Below are 17,901 nucleotides of genomic sequence, written 5' to 3'. Positions count from 1 at the left end.
TGTGTGTGTGTGTGTGTGTGTGTGTGTGTGTGTGTGTGTCGTGTGTATGTGTGTGTGTCAGTGTGTGTGTGTGTGTGTGTGTGTGTGTGTGTGTGTGTGTATGTGTGTGTGTCAGTGTGTGTGTGTGTGTGTGTGTGTGTGTGTGTGTGTGTGTGTGTGTGTGTGTGTCAGTGTGTGTGTCAGTGTGTGTGCGTGTGTATGTGTGTGTGTCAGTGTGTGTGTGTGTGTGTGCCTGCCTTCTGCTCCCCCTGCTCCCCTCCTCTCTGGGGACCCCATCTGGTGGCTGCTGTCATTTCACATCATCTGGCCCGCTGCTCCTTACATTAGAAATGGGGGGGTGTAACATCGTGAGGCTTGACAAGATAGTCAAGTGACCACTCTTACAATGGAAATATGTGTGCTCAAATATGGAAGGCAGGCGGGAGGAGGCCAGATCAGGTGGGACCATTCTAGCCAATGAGAGGGCAGATACGCGTGTGAACAACAGGCCATAGAGATGGATAGAGGATGCATCATTGTATCTGTGCCATTATAGCGTCTATGACAGCATGGGCAGCGCCATTGAGTCTATCTCCGTTTTAAAGTAGTCGATTTTCTTGGTTTTCATTGGCTAATTGTTCCCAACTCATAGAAATCCCCACCCAGTTTGACTACTTTAAAATAGTGGAAGCCCTCAATGGCAATTTCCATGGTTACACGGATTATACCTATGACAAGTCCTCCATCTATCTCTATGACAACAGGCACAACTCCAATATAAAGGTGTTTTTTTTTCAAAGTTGCCGAAATGCCACCTGCTTCCACTTAGGCTATATCAATCAGTGCATTCATAACAACCTAGCCATTACGAAACTTATATTGATCAAATAAGCTTCATGTAGCAAACGAGCAATTACATTTTTGGTTGACCAAATTCGACAATGTCATTGACCTCCTCCATACAAAAAAAATTCCACATATTGGGGGTTTATTTTTCGTGGACAGATTTTGGGTGGAGTAGAACCTCTCGCTTCATGCTTCCTCTCTGAGAAAACACATGGGTCGGTGTCACTGTCTGTCTGCCTAGTGTTTTGGAAGAGTAGGGCGACGTTGCCCCTAGACGCTGATCTTGAGCCAGTTTAGTATTTTCCCCACTAATGGTTAAGGGTAGAATTGCGGGAGGGGGGGCTGATCCTACTGTAGATCTGTACATTGGGGAAACTTTACTCCGGAGCGTGTTTTGGAGAAAGTGAGTGTCTAGGTTGTATGAGTTTTCCATCATATATCACAGTAGCGCACAATGAGGACTGCTGATCGGACAGAAATTCAACCATAGGAGCCTAGCCTAGTGGCTATTCTGTTTCCACCGAATATTCCCCAGAGTGCTTGGCTAAAAGTGGCACATATGTCAGGTACAACCGCACAGCGCCCTCAGAGACCGAATCCCGACCGATATCCGTGCGCAAATCTCCTCACCGACGTTAGGCTGGTAGTTATTTATTTGAGGGACTTCAGTGCATGTACGCTATTCCTCCATGGAATGTATCTCTATCAATACGAAGCTTTTATTCCAGACGGTTTGTATAAAATGTAGACTTGCACTATACACACATGTGTTCGGTGATTTAGCTTGAGCAAACCCTCCACCTGAGTGAGAATGCCTTTTTTTTGTGTTAAATGTTATTCATTATTAATTACATGTGATGGCTGAAATGAGAAAGAAGGGTCTGGGAGAGACTTGGATTCAGTCACCTGATTCACCACATGAATGTAGGTCTAAAGGTGGAAAAGTCCGTTGTTGAGTGAATGGAACGCGTTTTATTCTATTCGAATGTGAGCTCTGTTCTGTGAGCATAGGTGTGGTTTCTCGAGCTGTTCCGACCTGCTCTATAGACACCTCACGGTGTAGATGCTCCAGGGTTGGGGGCCTTGAACAATCCCTCTTTTAGCAACCATGTTATGAAAATGTACCTCTCTCACATTGCATTTATTCAGGCTAATTCCCTAGAACTGTATACAATCGATTTTAAATAATGTACGCTGTAGGCCGCGTGCTTTCTTTACTACCAATGTAGGGCTTTGTTTTTTTGTCTATTTATATAATCTGCTAAATTTATTCCAGGAAATACATACATTGATTTTCTTTGCAAATGAACACATCTTCTGTGTCCTTGGTTAAGATGGTGCTGCGTTGGCGCTTGCCATTGAACACCAGCCACGAACTAGCCTGATTGGATTCGGCTGGTCCCTGCCGGTTGCCCATTGGCCACTGCAATAAATACGCTTATCTCATTGCATACGAAGCGCTTTCCTTTTTACTAGAACCTAAACACATTTTAAAAACATAGCCCGGATAATAACACACATGGAATTGCCACTCTTTTTATCCAATGTGCGAAAGGAATAGACAACCAACCGTCTATATTCATTGAAGAGTATTTGTTTATTTTCATGAAATAGAGATAAAAAGGTAAGTGCAATGTGAAACCTTGAACACTAACAATGGATTATTTATTGTGTGATGCGATGCACGCGAGGAAATAAATATGTTGACATATTTTTTCACATTCGGCGCCATTTTCAGACAGACCCTTTAAACACCCGCCGTCCGCCTATTCTCGACAAGTCTCGAACGCTCGGATTTATTTGATAAAAGAACGTTGCATTCTAACCGATACATGATTTGTTTACACGTTTCATTGATCGAAGGCGTGAGAATAGAAGTCATTTGTGCGCCACACAATAAAGATATTTATAGAAAAATCTAGAATAAGGCTGCTGATTTGAGGGTAGGCATTGTGGTCGGCGTGGCAGAGTTCATAAATAGGAAACAGTGAAACAAATATGTAACATTTCAACTGATTCACAAATATCGGAAAATAATACAAATGTATGGTTGGGAATTTGGGATAAGGGAAATGCGACTGAATAGCAATCCAATCAGATCAAAGAACGATGAGTGGACCTCCGCAATAGGACTACATTGTAGTCAATGTCAAAAGATTCAAGACACTTTGTGCGTAGATAAAGATATTCTCAGGTTCATATGACATTATTTATGTAATCAAAGGTTCAAAACTATCAAAGATGTTATTGATAGGCTAATAATTATAGGCTCGATTAAACACAGACAATTTTATCACCTACTTTCTTTCATTTTTTCCCCTTTTATCTTCCAACTCTCTTTTGATAACATTTCACTGAGGCTTTGTATAGCTTTCAAAGACTTATTTAATTATCCCGCATTGAAAAACCCTGTCTCCTCTGTGATAACATCCTTTATTAAGGATTTATTACAATGGCACACCTGCATAGGGAGGTTCACATGAGATCATAACAGAGAAGTTGTCTGATTTATCATCACACAAATCCTAGTCTACCTGTATTCAAAGGAACACTACAACACACCACTTCACTAGTAGCCTACCTTCCCCAGAGACATGAGAGATGTCCTCTATCAAGTGAAGTCTGCTAATATTTTCCCACAATTTCATTTGTCTGCACTGTACAATTAAATCACTTGGAACATAATTTAGCAATAGCATAAGTAGTATTCTCTTATAGGAAACACTACAGCTTTCTGGGGTGTGAGTGACATAAGGACACACTCCAGTGTAGCTAATTTGAGAGAGAGAGAGAGAGAGATAGAGAGAGAGAGAGAGAGAGAGGGGGGTTGCCAGGACCAGCTATGTGTAGCTACATTTACATTTTTTACATTTACATCATTTGGCAGACGCTCTTATCCAGAGCGACTTACAAATTGGTGCATTCAACTTATGATAGCCAGTGGGACAACCACTTTTTTCCCCTTATTTTTTTATGGGGGGGGGGTAGAAGGATTACTTTATACTATTCCAGGTATTCCTTAAAGAGGTAGGGTTTCAAGTGTCTCCGGAAGGTGGTCAGTGACTCCGCTGTCCTGGCGTCGTGGGGGAGCTTGTTCCACCATTGGGGTGCCAGAGCAGCAAATAGCCGTTTGGGTGTAGGGTCTGGGAGAGAGAGAGAAAGAGGGTTGCCAGGACCAGCTATGTGTAGCTACTGGGAGAGAGAGAGAAAGAGGGTTGCCAGGACCAGCTATGTGTAGCTACTGGGAGAGAGAGAGAGATGGTTGCCAGGACCAGCTATGTGTAGCTACTGGGAGAGAGAGAGAAAGAGGGTTGCCAGGACCAGCTATGTGTAGCTACTGGGAGAGAGAGAGAGAGGTTGCCAGGACCAGCTATGTGTAGCTACTGGGAGAGAGAGAGAAAGAGGGTTGCCAGGACCAGCTATGTGTAGCTACTGGGAGAGAGAGAGAAAGAGGGTTGCCAGGACCAGCTATGTGTAGCTACTGGGAGAGAGAGAGAAAGAGGGTTGCCAGGACCAGCTATGTGTAGCTACTGGGAGAGAGAGAGAGATGGTTGCCAGGACCAGCTATGTGTAGCTACTGGGAGAGAGAGAGAGAGGGTTGCCAGGACCAGCTATGTGTAGCTACTGGGAGAGAGAGAGAGATGGTTGCCAGGACCAGCTATGTGTAGCTACTGGGAGAGAGAGAGAGAGGGTTGCCAGGACCAGCTATGTGTAGCTACTGGGAGAGAGAGAGAGAAAGAGGGTTGCCAGGACCAGCTATGTGTAGCTACTGGGAGAGAGAGAGAGAAAGAGGGTTGCCAGGACCAGCTATGTGTAGCTACTGGGAGAGAGAGAGAGAGAGGGTTGCCAGGACCAGCTAGTCACTGACTGAGTATGTGATGCTGCTGCAGGTCTGTCTGACACATTTTGTCAACGCAGATTATTACACGCAATCGTCTGTGTCTCGAAGCGTCAATTTCAATGAATGGATGAAAGAACAGTGAGCACGTCTTAGTCCTAAATGGCACACTATTCCCTTTATAGCATACTACTTTTGACCAGAGCCCATAGGCAAATGGATAAGGCTTTGGTCAGAAGTAGTGGACCACATCTGGGAATAGGGTGCCAGTAAGGATGCACATATGTGTTTTGAAGCCAAACGTACCCCAAGGGCAGCAGACACTAACTAAACTGTAGGCCTGTCATACTGAGACATTGTTTACTGCTTATGGATGTGACGTTTCCCACTAGCGTTCGACGTAAACTGTAGTCTTAGCAACCCGTCTCCCCACATCACGTCCCGGTGCAGGGGGTGACATTAGTGCAGGGAAGCAGCTAAACTGAGACTGCGTCCCAAATGGCACCCTATTCCCTAAATAGTGCACTACTTTAGACCAGAGCCCTATGGGTTTCCCTATGGGCCCTGCCCTGGTCAAAAGTAGTGCACTATATTATAGGGAATTGAGTGCCATGTGGGACGTAGGCAGGATGATGCCAGCAGATTACCAGGCTGGCTACATCTCTCACTTTGCTCTGTCAGTCAGTCAGCGACCTCAGGGTGCTGGAGAGATGGTGGGGCATGTAGAGAAGAGGGAGCAGGGGCGGTGTGTTCAATAGGGCGATATGGGCGACGCACTGCCAAACGGGAAAAGGAAGGGATTTTTTTTCTAATCAATTATATCACGGCAACAGTAGTTATCAGTGTTGTAATCTAGACGTCTGATCTGCCACAGTGCCACTAAATGTCCAATCAGGCTAAAGTCGTGCTTCAAATGCCCCCCCTCTTTTGGGGGCGATTTCAGTCAGGTTGAAAATCGCCCAGAAGTCTGTCATAGACTCCCATGTAAAATCTATTTTTTTCAAATATCAGAGCTTTCAATACAATCTCTATGGGTTTCTGAGGGCTTGCACTTACGCGCTTTCGTCATACGTAACATAACCATGAACGTAACTAAGAAAAGAGCGGGTAGCCTCGTCAATCAATTCACTACTACTATCAAAATGGCTAGGCTTCAGTGCAACTCGATTGTGTCTTTGAAAGAAGTTCCTTTTTGTCGGCGAACAAATGAAGATAAATTGGCAACGAAACAATTAGGACCTCCCAGACCAAATTTAATAATTCAACAGGTTTCTACTAAAGGGGGGAAGTCCTACACCCGAGGATTTTCCAAAAATTGGTACGAACGAAAAACCTGGCTAGCAGGCTGCGATGTAGCTAATGCAGTCTTCTGCTACCCCCTGCTTACATTTACATTTACATTTTAGTCATTTAGCAGACGCTCTTATCCAGAGCGACTTACAGGAGCAATTAGGGTTAAGTGCCTTGCTCAAGGGCACATTAACGTCATTTAGCAGACGCTCTTAGCCAGAGCGACTCACAAATTGGTGCGTTCACCCTATAGCCAGTGGGATAACCACTTTACAATTTGGGGGGAGGTAGAAGGATTACTTTATCCTATCCCAGGTATTCCTTAAAGAGGTGGGGTTTCAAATGTCTCCGGAAGGTGGTGAGTGACTCCGCTGTCCTGGCGTCGTGAGGGAGCTTGTTCCACCATTGGGGTGCCAGAGCAGCGAACAGTTTTGACTGGGCTGAACGGGAGCTATGCTTCCGCAGAGGAAGGGAGCCAGCAGGCCAGAGGTGGATGAACGCAATGCCCTCGTTTGGGTGTAGGGACTGATCAGAGCCTGAAGGTACAGAGGTGCCGTTCCCCTCACTGCTCCATAGGCAAGCACCATGGTCTTGTAGCGGATGCGAGCTTCAACTGGAAGCCAGTGGAGTGTGCGGAGGAGGGGGGTGACGTGAGAGAACTTGGGAAGGTTGAACACCAGACGGGCTGCGGCATTCTGGATGAGTTGTAGGGGTTTAATGGCACAGGCAGGGAGGCCAGCCAACAGCGAGTTGCAGTAGTCCAGACGGGAGATGACAAGTGCCTGGATTAGGACCTGTGCCGCTTCCTGTGTAAGGCAGGGTCGTACTCTCCGAATGTTGTAGAGCATGAACCTGCAGGGAGCGGGTCACCACCTTGATGTTGGCGGAGAACGACAGGGTGTTGTCCAGGGTCACGCCTAGGCTCTTCGCACTCTGGGAGGAGGACACAGCGGAGTTGTCAACCGTGATGGCGAGATCATGGAACGGGCAGTCCTTCCCCGGGAGGAAGAGCAGCTCCGTCTTGCCAGGGTTCAGCTTGAGGTGGTGATCCGTCATCCATACTGATATGTCTGCCAGACATGCAGAGATGCGATTCGCCACCTGGTTATCAGAAGGGGGAAAGGAGAAGATTAGTTGTGTATCGTCAGCGTAGCAATGATATGAAAGGCCATGTGAGGATATGACAGAGCCAAGTGACTTGGTGTATAGGGAGAAAAGGAGAGGGCCTAGAACTGAGCCCTGGGGACACCAGTGGTGAGAGCACGTGGTGCGGAGACAGCTTCTCGCCACGCCACTTGGTAGGAGCGACCGGTCAGGTAGGACGCAATCCAGGAGTGAGCCGCGCCCGGAGATGCCCAGCTCGGAGAGGGTGGAGAGGAGGATCTGATGGTTCACAGTATCAAAGGCAGCAGACAGGTCTAGAAGGACAAGAGCAGAGGAGAGAGAGTTAGCTTTAGCAGTGCGGAGAGTCTCCGTGACACAGAGAAGAGCAGTCTCAGTTGAATGACCAGTCCTGAAACCTGATTGGTTTGGATCAAGAAGGTCATTCTGAGAGAGATAGCAAGAGAGTTGGCTAAAGACGGCACGCTCAATAGTTTTGGAAAGAAAAGAAAGAAGGGATACTGGTCTGTAGTTGTTGACATCAGTGGGGTCGAGTGTTGGTTTTTTGAGAAGGGGAGCAACTCTCGCTCTCTTGAAGACGGAAGGGACATGGCCAGCGGTCAAGGATGAGTTGATCAGCGAGGTGAGGTAGGGGAGAAGGTCACCGGAGATGGTCTGGAGAAGGGGAGGAGGGGATGGGGTCAAGCGGGCAGGTTGTTGGGCGGCCTGCAGTCACAAGTCGCAGGATTTTATCTGGAGAGAGAGGGGAGAAAGAAGTCAAAGCATAGGGTAGGGCAGTGTGAGCAGGACCAGCAGTGTCATTAGACTTAACAAACGAGGATCGGATGTCGTCAACCTTCTTTTCAAAGTGGTTGACGAAGTCATCCACAGAGAGAGAGGAGGGGGGGAGGAGGATTCAGGAGGGAGGAAAATGTGGCAAAGAGCTTCCTAGGGTTAGAGGCAGATGCTTGGAATTTAGAGTGGTAGAAGGTGGCCTTAGCAGCAGAAACAGATGAAGAAAATGTAGAGAGGAGGGAGTGAAAAGATGCCAGGTCGGCAGGGAGTTTAGTTTTCTTCCATTTCCGCTCCGCTGCCCGGAGCTCTGTTCTGTGAGCTCGCAATGAGTCATCAAGCCACGGAGCTGGAGGGGGAGGACCGAGCCGGCCGGGAGGATAGGGGACACAGAGAGTCAAAGGATGCAGAAAGGGGAGGAGAGGAGGGTTGAGGAGGCAGAATCAGGAGATTGGAGGGAGAAGGATTGAGCAGAGGGAAGAGATGATAGGATGGAAGAGGAGAGAGTAGTGGGAGAGAGAGAGCGAAGGTTGCGGCGGCGCATTACCATCTGTGTAGGGGCAGAGTGAGTAGTGTGGGAGGAGAGCGAGAGAGAAAAGGAAACAAAGTAGTGGTCGGAGACATGGAGGGGAGTTGCAGTGAGATTAGTAGAGGAGCAGCATCTAGTGAAGATGAGGTCAAGCGTATTGCCTGCCTTGTGAGTAGGGGGACGGTGAGAGGGTGAGGTCAAAAGAGGAGAGGAGTGGAAAGAAGGAGGCAGAGAGAAATGAGTCAAATGTGGACATAGGGAGGTTGAAATCCCCCAAAACTGTGAGGGGTGAGCCATCCTCAGGGAAGGAACTTATCAAGGCGTCAAGCTCATTGATGAACTCTCCAAGGGAACCTGGAGGGCGATAGATGACAAGGATATTAAGCTTAAATGGGCTAGTGACTGTGACAGCATGGAATTCAAATGAGGAGATAGACAGATGGGTTAGGGGAAAAATTGAGAATGTCCACTTGGGAGAGATGAGGATTCCTGTACCACCACCCCTCTGACCAGATGCTCTCGGGGTATGCGAGAACACATGGTCAGACGAGGAGAGAGCAGTAGGAGTAGCAGTGTTTTCAGTGGTGATCCATGTTTCCGTCAGCGCCAGGAAGTCGAGGGACTGGAGGTTGGCATAGGCTGGGATGAAGTCAGCTTTGTTGGCAGCAGAACGGCAGTTCCAGAGGCTGCCTGCGACCTGGAACTCCACGTGGGTGGTGCGTGCAGGGACCACCAGGTTAGAGAGGCAGCAGCCACGCGGTGTGGTGCGTTTGTGTAGCCTGTGCAGAGAGGAGAGAACAGGGATAGGCAGAGGCATAGTTGACAGACTGTAGCAAATGGCTACAAAAATGCAGAGGAGATCGGAATGAAATGAGCTAAGCATCTGGGAGCGGAGAGAGCAGGGCCTCCCTCACCAAAAACTTCTACCTCAGAAACTAAAATTGTTTCACTGAACCACCCGAACAAAAACTCTCCCAACTTCCACCTTTAGAAATCAGAATTGTTGTGAACCACAGCGGTTCAATGTTTAAAGGAATAGACTCAACCCACTTTATTCAACTATGAACCCACTTTATTCAACTATTCAACTATGACAATCATAGCTTACTCTTTCACCCTGAAGGCGGCACGGCAGACAGCACCGCTTGGACAGCGACTGGTGTGTAACGGACATGCACCATCTTTCAGGAAAGATTAAGAAACATGAGCTGTCAAAGACCCACATGGATAGCTGTTTGAGATTGTCTGCTTTGGGGAGAGTGAACATTCCCACTCAACTGGATGAGGGATACAGGCTAGCTGTCCGCCGCCACAACGATGAGGTTAGTGTTGATAATCACAAGTTTACTGGAGAACTGAAACTGACAAGGCTGACAAGATAGGACCCTTTTGTCCATTGTTATTGGATAGGAACATAACTTATAACCAGCTCCTGACCTAAATAGATCTTAGCACAACATTTTACTCAACATATCATATTCCATATTCACTATAACAAATATATTTACTACGACATTAGCAAGAACCGCCACATCCTCAGCCGGCTAATCCAGTGTGTGAAGTTTTGCGGAGTGTTTGAGTTAGCTTGCGAGGCAAAGATGAAACTGAGGGCTCCACCAACCCTGGTAAGCCAACACTTTTGAGATCAGTCAATAAATGCTTCTGGTATTGACTTATATGCTGCCCCTGTCTTCATGTTGTTGCTGGACATATCTTTTTTAAAATGTGTGTAGGTCACCTAAATCATCAGAAAAATTGCCCCCCCTGAGAATTTTTTCAGGAGCCGCCACTGAGAGGGAGAGAGGAACTGGAAGGCCAAGGTGTGTAGAGGGGAGGAGGGAGGGAGGGAGAGAGAGAGAGAGAGAGAGAGAGAGAGAGAGAGAGAGAGAGAGAGAGAGAGAGAGAGAGAGAGAGAGAGAGAGAGAGAGAGAGAGAGAGAGGAGAGAGAGAGAGAGAGAGAGAGAGAGAGAAGTAGGGAGGAGGGAGGGAGGGAGATAGAGGGAGGGAGTGGAAGGCCAGGGTGACTGATAGACGTGCGTTAGGGCGGGGTGTGTAGAGGAGTGAGGGAGAAAGGAGAGGCAGGGAGGGATAGACAGATCCAGCTGCCCTCCACATCAGTACACAGAGAGAGAGATCCAGCTGCTCTCCACATCAGTACACAGAGAGAGAGATCCAGCTGCCCTCCACGTCAGTACAGAGAGAGAGATCCAGCTGCCCTCCATATCAGTACAAATAGAGAGAGATCCAACTGCCCTTCACATCAGTACAGAGAGAGAGATTCAGCTGCCCTTCACATTAGTACAGAGAGAGACAGCTGCCCTCCACATCAGTACACAGAGTGAGAGATCCAGCTGCCCTTCACATCAGTACAGAGAGAGAGAGCTGCCTTCCACATCAGTACAGAGAGAGACAGCTGCCCTCCACATCAGTACAGAGAGAGAGACAGCTGCCCTCCACATCAGTACAGAGAGAGAGACAGCTGCCCTCCACATCAGTACACAGAGTGAGAGATCCAGCTGCCCTTCACATCAGTACAGAGAGAGAGACAGCTGCCTTCCACATCAGTACAGAGAGAGAGACCGCTGCCCTCCACATCAGTACACAGAGAGAGATCCAGCTGCCCTTCACATCAGTACAGAGAGAGAGAGATCCAGCTGCCCTCCACATCAGTACACAGCGAGAGAGATCCAGCTGCCCTCCACATCAGTACAGAGAGAGCTGTACACACCAGCTGCCCTCCACATCAGTACAGAGAGAGAGGGAGACAGCTGCCCTCCACTTCAGTATGCAGAGAGAGAGAGATCCAGCTGCCCTTCACATCAGTACAGAGAGAGAGATCCAGCTGCCCTTCACATCAGTACAGAGAGAGAGACAGCTGCCCTCCACATCAGTACAAATAGAGAGAGATCCAGCTGCCCTCCACATCAGTACAAATAGAGAGAGATCCAGCTGCCCTTCACATCAGTACAGAGAGAGATCCAGCTGCCCTCCACATCAGTACAAATAGAGAGAGATCCAGCTGCCCTCCACATCAGTACAAATAGAGAGAGATCCAGCTGCCCTCCACATCAGTACAAATAGAGAGAGATCCAGCTGCCCTCCACATCAGTACAAATAGAGAGAGATCCAGCTGCCCTCCACATCAGTGCAAATAGAGAGAGATCCAGCTGCCCTCCACATCAGTACAAATAGAGAGAGATCCAGCTGCCCTTCACATCAGTACAAATAGAGAGAGATCCAGCTGCCCTCCACATCAGTACAAATAGAGAGAGATCCAGCTGCCCTCCACATCAGTACAAATAGCGAGAGATCCAGCTGCCCTCCACATCAGTATAAATAGAGAGAGATCCAGCTGCCCTCCACATCAGTACAAATAGAGAGAGATCCAGCTGCCTTTCACATCAGTACAGAGAGAGATCCAGCTGCCCTTCACATCAGTACAGAGAGAGAGAGACAGCTGCCCTCCACATCAGTACAGAGATAGATCTAGCTGCTCTCCACATCAGTACAGAGAGAGAGATCCAGCTGCCCTCCACATCAGTACAAATAGAGAGAGATCCAGCTGCCCTCCACATCAGTACAGAGAGAGAGACAGCTGCCCTCACATCAGTACAGAGAGAGAGACAGCTGCCCTCCACATCAGTACAAATAGAGAGAGATCCAGCTGCCCTCCACATCAGTACAAATAGAGAGAGATCCAGCTGCCCTCCACATCAGTACAAATAGAGAGAGATCCAGCTGCCCTCCACATCAGTACAGAGAGAGAGACAGCTGCCCTCCACATCAGTACAGAGAGAGAGAGACAGCTGCCCTCACATCAGTACAGAGAGAGAGACAGCTGCCATCCACATCAGTACAAATAGAGAGAGATCCAGCTGCCCTCCACATCAGTACAAATAGAGAGAGAGACAGCTGCCCTCCACATCAGTACAGAGAGAGAGACAGCTGCCCTCCACATCAGTACAAATAGAGAGAGACCCAGCTCTAATCCCACGCAGAGCCTGATTAATATTAAAGCTGCTTTCAACCCTTAAGCTCACTTTCAGCACCCAGTGACAAGCTACCGAGCATTTAGAAATTTAGATTTGCCTTAGTATATCAATTTTTTCTCCTAAATGCATTTTACTGTTTATATTTATCTCTTCACATGCTCAGTTTTGAAAGAGGATCAAGAGAGACAGAAAAATAGTTTCGATACAACAATGTACAAGGTGATATTGAGCAGTGATATGCTGATTACTGTGTGTGTGTGTGTGTGTGTGGTGTGTGTGTGTGTGTGTGTGTGTGTGTGTGTGTGTGTGTGTGTGTGTGTGTGTGTGCGTGTACCAGAGTGAGTTCATGCGTGTAATCAATCACCCATGCACGATCAAAGGACTAGGGATATGTGTTTAGTTCAGTGTGTGTTTCATCACAGCTGGGTAATGTAAATCCCTGTCTGAGGGAAGGAAGCCCTGGCCTGCATCCCAAATGGCACCCTTGTACACTACCTTTGACCCTATTCCCTATGTAGTGCACTCTTTAAAACATATATATATATATACAGTACCAGTCAAAAGTTTGGACACACCTACTCATTCAAGGGTTTTTCTTTATTTTTACTATTTTCTACATTGTAGAATAATGGTCCTCTGTAGCTCAGCTGGTAGAGCACGGCGCTTGTAATGCCAAGGTAGTGGGTTCGATCCCCGGGACCACCCATACACAAAAATGTATGCACGCATGACTGTAAGTCGCTTTGGATAAAAGCGTCTGCTAAATGGCATATTATTATTATTATTTTATTATTACATCAAAACTATGAAATATAATTTTACAAAAATATTGGACTAATAAAAGTGACATTAAAGTAGGCTATAATAACATAACAACATGAACAATAGTCCTATTACAGAGGCTACATAACCTATTACAGAGGCTACATAACCTATTACAGAGGCTACATAACCTATTACAGAGGCTACATAACCTATTACAGAGGCTACATAACCTATTACAGAGGCTACATAACCTATTACTGAGGCTACATAACCTATTACAGAGGCTACATAACCTATTACTGAGGCTACATAACCTATTACAGAGGCTACATAACCTATTACTGAGGCTACATAACCTATTACAGAGGCTACATAACCTATTACTGAGGCTACATAACCTATTACTGAGGCTACATAACCTATTACTGAGGCTACATAACCTATTACAGAGGCTACATAACCTATTACAGAGGCTACATAACCTATTACTGAGGCTACATAACCTATTACTGAGGCTACATAACCTATTACAGAGGCTACATAACCTATTACTGAGGCTACATAACCTATTACTGAGGCTACATAACCTATTACAGAGGCTACATAACCTATTACTGAGGCTACATAACCTATTACAGAGGCTACATAACCTATTACAGAGGCTACATATCCTATTACAGAGGCTACATAACCTATTACAGAGGCTACATAACCTATTACTGAGGCTACATAACATATTACTGAGGCTACATAACCTATTACTGAGGCTACATAACCTATTACAGAGGCTACATAACCTATTACAGAGGCTACATAACCTATTACTGAGGCTACATAACCTATTACTGAGGCTACATAACCTATTACAGAGGCTACATAACCTATTACAGAGGCTACATAACCTATTACTGAGGCTACATAACCTATTACTGAGGCTACATAACCTATTACTGAGGCTACATAACCTATTACTGAGGCTACATAACCTATTACTGAGGCTACATAACCTATTACTGAGGCTACATAACCTATTACAGAGGCTACATAACCTATTACAGAGGCTACATAACCTATTACAGAGGCTACATAACCTATTACAGAGGCTACATAACCTATTACAGAGGCTACATAACCTATTACTGAGGCTACATAACCTATTACTGAGGCTACATAACCTATTACTGAGGCTACATAACCTATTACTGAGGCTACATAACCTTACTGAGGCTACATAACCTATTACTGAGGCTACATAACCTATTACTGAGGCTACATAACCTATTACTGAGGCTACATAACTCCATGCAGGGAAATTTGCCTTTATGTTATTTAGGAACTAAACTATTGAAATCAAATTTTGTGTCTGGTTGGTATTTCATATTTTCACACAGACCCGAGGTCTGAGGCCACTGAGGGGGACCCGATCCCTGATCCGAGGGTTAACAACAGAATTCCGGCGCCAACATAGTCGTGTCCCAGGTAATCGGGTTCGGGTGGACCCGTGAAGAGCTCTTCTATCAGTAGTTTCTCCTTGTGTTCTGCCAGCTTCATGCAGCACCGCCACTGGGCATCAGCTCTTTCCTTCTCTCACTTCCTGGGGGGCTGCAACCTGTCTCTCTCTCTCCCTCTCTCTTTCTCTCTCATCACATTATCTCTCTCTCTCTCTCTCTCTCTCTCTCGCTCTCTCTCTCTCTCGCTCTCTCTCTCTCGCTTTCTCTCTCTCTCTCTCGCCATCTCTCTCTCTCTCTCTCTCTCTCTCGTCTGTGTCTCTCTTTCTGTCTCTCTCTCGCTCTCTCTCACTCTCTTGTCTGTCTCTCTCTTTCTGTCTCTCTCTCTCTCTCCCTCTCTTTTTCTCTCTCATCACATTATCTCTCTCTCTCTCTCTCTCTCTCTCTCTCGCTCTCTCTCTCTCTCGCTCTCTCTCTCTCTCGCTTTCTCTCTCTCTCGCCATCTCTCTCTCTCTCTCTCTCTCTCTCTCTCTCGTCTGTGTCTCTCTTTCTGTCTCTCTCTCGCTCTCTCTCACTCTCTTGTCTGTCTCTCTCTTTCTGTCTCTGTCTCTCTCTCTCTCTCTCTCTCTCTCTCTCTCTCTCTCTCTCTCTCTCTCTCTCTCTCTCTCTCTCTCTCTCTCTCTCTCTCTCTCTCTCTCTCTCTCTCTCTCTCTCTCTCTCATGCTGCCAGCTGACTTCCCAAACACTACCTTGTAAACAACACTCGCAGCACTCGCAGACGTACTGCTTGTATCTGAAAACTTTGTAGAAATACTGCTCCCCAAACTGTGATTCTAATCACACACACAACGTGTATTAAAACAGACCTTTTCTCTAATGATATGAATACACTTCATACTTCCCTCATGTTGAGTCCCAGATCTGGGCCCTTGGACCCTCCGTGGTTACCTCAGTATCTGAAGTACTCTTTCTGCTCACCATCCATTGATGCGTTCAAGAGCTGTTCTACATTCATGGAGCTGCCATTTGGCTAACTATAGTATCCAAACAAAGCATGTTCTTTTAATTGGAGACCGTGGGGGGACAGAATGGAGGGAATGTGACAGAAGGAAGGGAATGTGACAGAACAGGGAGAATGTGACAGAATGGAAGGAATGTGACAGAATGGAGGGAATGTGACAGGAGGGGGGAATGTGACAGAAGTGGAGAATGTGACGGAAGGGGAGAATGTGACAGAAGTAAGGGAATGGGACAGAATGGTTAATGGAACAGATTAGTATGAATTGGATAGAATGGAGGGAATGTGACAGAACGCGAAGAATGTGACAGAATGGAGGAATGTCTGTATATTTAGTGTGGGTGGTAGGGTGTCTGTATATTTAGTGTGGGTGGTAGGGTGTCTGTATATTTAGTGTGGGTGGTAGGGTGTCTGTATATTTAGTGTGGGTGGTAGGGTGTCTGTATATTTAGTGTGGGTGGTAGGGTGTCTGTATATTTAGTGTGGGTGGTAGGGTGTCTGTATATTTAGTGTGTGGTGGTAGGGTGTCTGTATATTTAGTGTGAGTGGTAGGGTGTCTGTATATTTAGTGTGGGTGGTAGGGTGTCTGTATATTTAGTGTGGGTGGTAGGGTGTCTGTATATTTAGTGTGGGTGGTAGGGTGTCTGTATATTTAGTGTGGGTGGTAGGGTGTCTGTATATTTAGTGTGGTTGGTAGGGTGTCTGTATATTTAGTGTGGGTGGTAGGGTGTCTGTATATTTAGTGTGGGTGGTAGGGTGTCTGTATATTTAGTGTGAGTGGTAGGGTGTCTGTATATTTAGTGTGGGTGGTAGGGTGTCTGTATATTGAGTGTGGGTGGTAGGGTGTCTGTATATTGAGTGTGGGTGGTAGGGTGTCTGTATATTGAGTGTGGGTGGTAGGGTGTCTGTATATTTAGTGTGGCTGGTAGGGTGTCTGTATATTGAGTGTGGGTGGTAGGGTGTCTGTATATTGAGTGTGGGTGGTAGGGTGTCTGTATATTGAGTGTGGGTGGTAGGGTGTCTGTATATTTAGTGTGGGTGGTAGGGTGTCTGTATATTTAGTGTGGGTGGTAGGGTGTCTGTATATTTAGTGTGCGTGGTAGGGTGTCTGTATATTTCGTGTGCGTGGTAGGGTGTCTGTATATTTAGTGTGGGTGGTAGGGTGTCTGTATATTGAGTGTGGGTGGTAGGGTGTCTGTATATTTAGTGTGGGTGTGTCCCAAATAGCGCCCTATTCCCTTTATAGGGTACTCATTCGCTATTGCTTTTAAGTGTCAACCCACTGGGCAAAAACCGGTTCAGTCAACGTTGTTTCCACGTCATTTCAACAAAATAATTCAATGTGATGACGTTGAATCAACGTGGAAAACGGATTGGATTTGCAAAAAGTCATCAACGTAAGGGAGTGTTTATAAATAAAATAAAAAGGTCAATGCAGATAGAATTTAATATAATCAGTCCGGGTAGCCATTTTGTTAGCTATTTAGCAGTCTTATGGCATGGGGATGGAAGCTGTTCAGGGGCCTGTTGGTGTCAGACTTGATGCACCGGTACCGTTTGCCATGCGGAAGCAGAGAGAACAGTCAATGGCTTGGATGGTCTTTAACAATTTTCCGGGCCTTCCTTTCACCTGATATAGAGGTCCTGGATGGCAGGGTGCTCGGCCCCAGTGATGTACTGGGCTGTCCGCACCACCCTACGGTGCTGTTGCCATACCAAGCAATGATGGAGCCAGTCCAGATGCTCTCAATGGTGCAGCTATATAACTTTTTGAGGATTTGAGGGCCAATGCCAAATCACGACCGTGTGGGTGTGTGTGGACCATTTAAAAGCGAGGAACTTGAAGCTCTCGACCCGCTCCACTACAGCCCCGTCAATGTGGGATGGATTTTTTGTGCCGTATGCGATGCGCACGTGTGTTTTGAATAGAATCGAAACAATTACTGTAAGACTTAACTTTTTTGCCCTCTGAGTTCACAGGCGACTGTATATGGAATCAGTCTACTGAGGGATTATTCCTAACTGAACATGCGACATGAAATAGGTAGGAGTTACACAGGTAGATTCTTGTGGCCCACTTCTCTGAAGCATCACTCAAGGGGACAATTACTGTACTAAACCTGGCCGGGGATAAACGTTGTGTGTGTGTGTGTGTGTGTGTGTGTGTGTGTGTGTGTGTGTGTGTGTGTGTGTGTGTGTGTGTATCTCCTTAGTCCCGTTTCATGACCAGCAGGGCTGTAGCTGACTTGGCATGCCGACAGGTGGAGTCTGATTTAAAAGGATGACGCCACGGAGAGAAGGGA

The 17,901-nt window shown here is 46.6% G+C and overlaps 1 protein-coding gene across 1 annotated transcript in view; it reads left to right on the top strand.

Moving 5' to 3' along the window:
- The first annotated feature begins 2,273 nt into the window (after positions 1–2,273).
- LOC121572246 (protein 4.1-like) overlaps positions 2,274–17,901 on the top strand; it is a 111,971-nt gene continuing 96,343 nt past the window's right edge. Inside the window, exon 1 of the mRNA XM_041884205.2 lies at positions 2,274–2,449. The gene's annotated coding sequence lies outside the window, so the exon portion shown is untranslated. The remainder of the gene's footprint in view (positions 2,450–17,901) is intronic.

The sequence above is a fragment of the Coregonus clupeaformis genome, chromosome 8 (genome assembly GCF_020615455.1).
Source record: "Coregonus clupeaformis isolate EN_2021a chromosome 8, ASM2061545v1, whole genome shotgun sequence".
Taxonomy (NCBI): domain Eukaryota; kingdom Metazoa; phylum Chordata; class Actinopteri; order Salmoniformes; family Salmonidae; genus Coregonus; species Coregonus clupeaformis.
The sequence above is the reverse complement of the archived record's forward strand: the minus strand, read 5'-3'. Positions and strand labels throughout refer to the sequence as shown.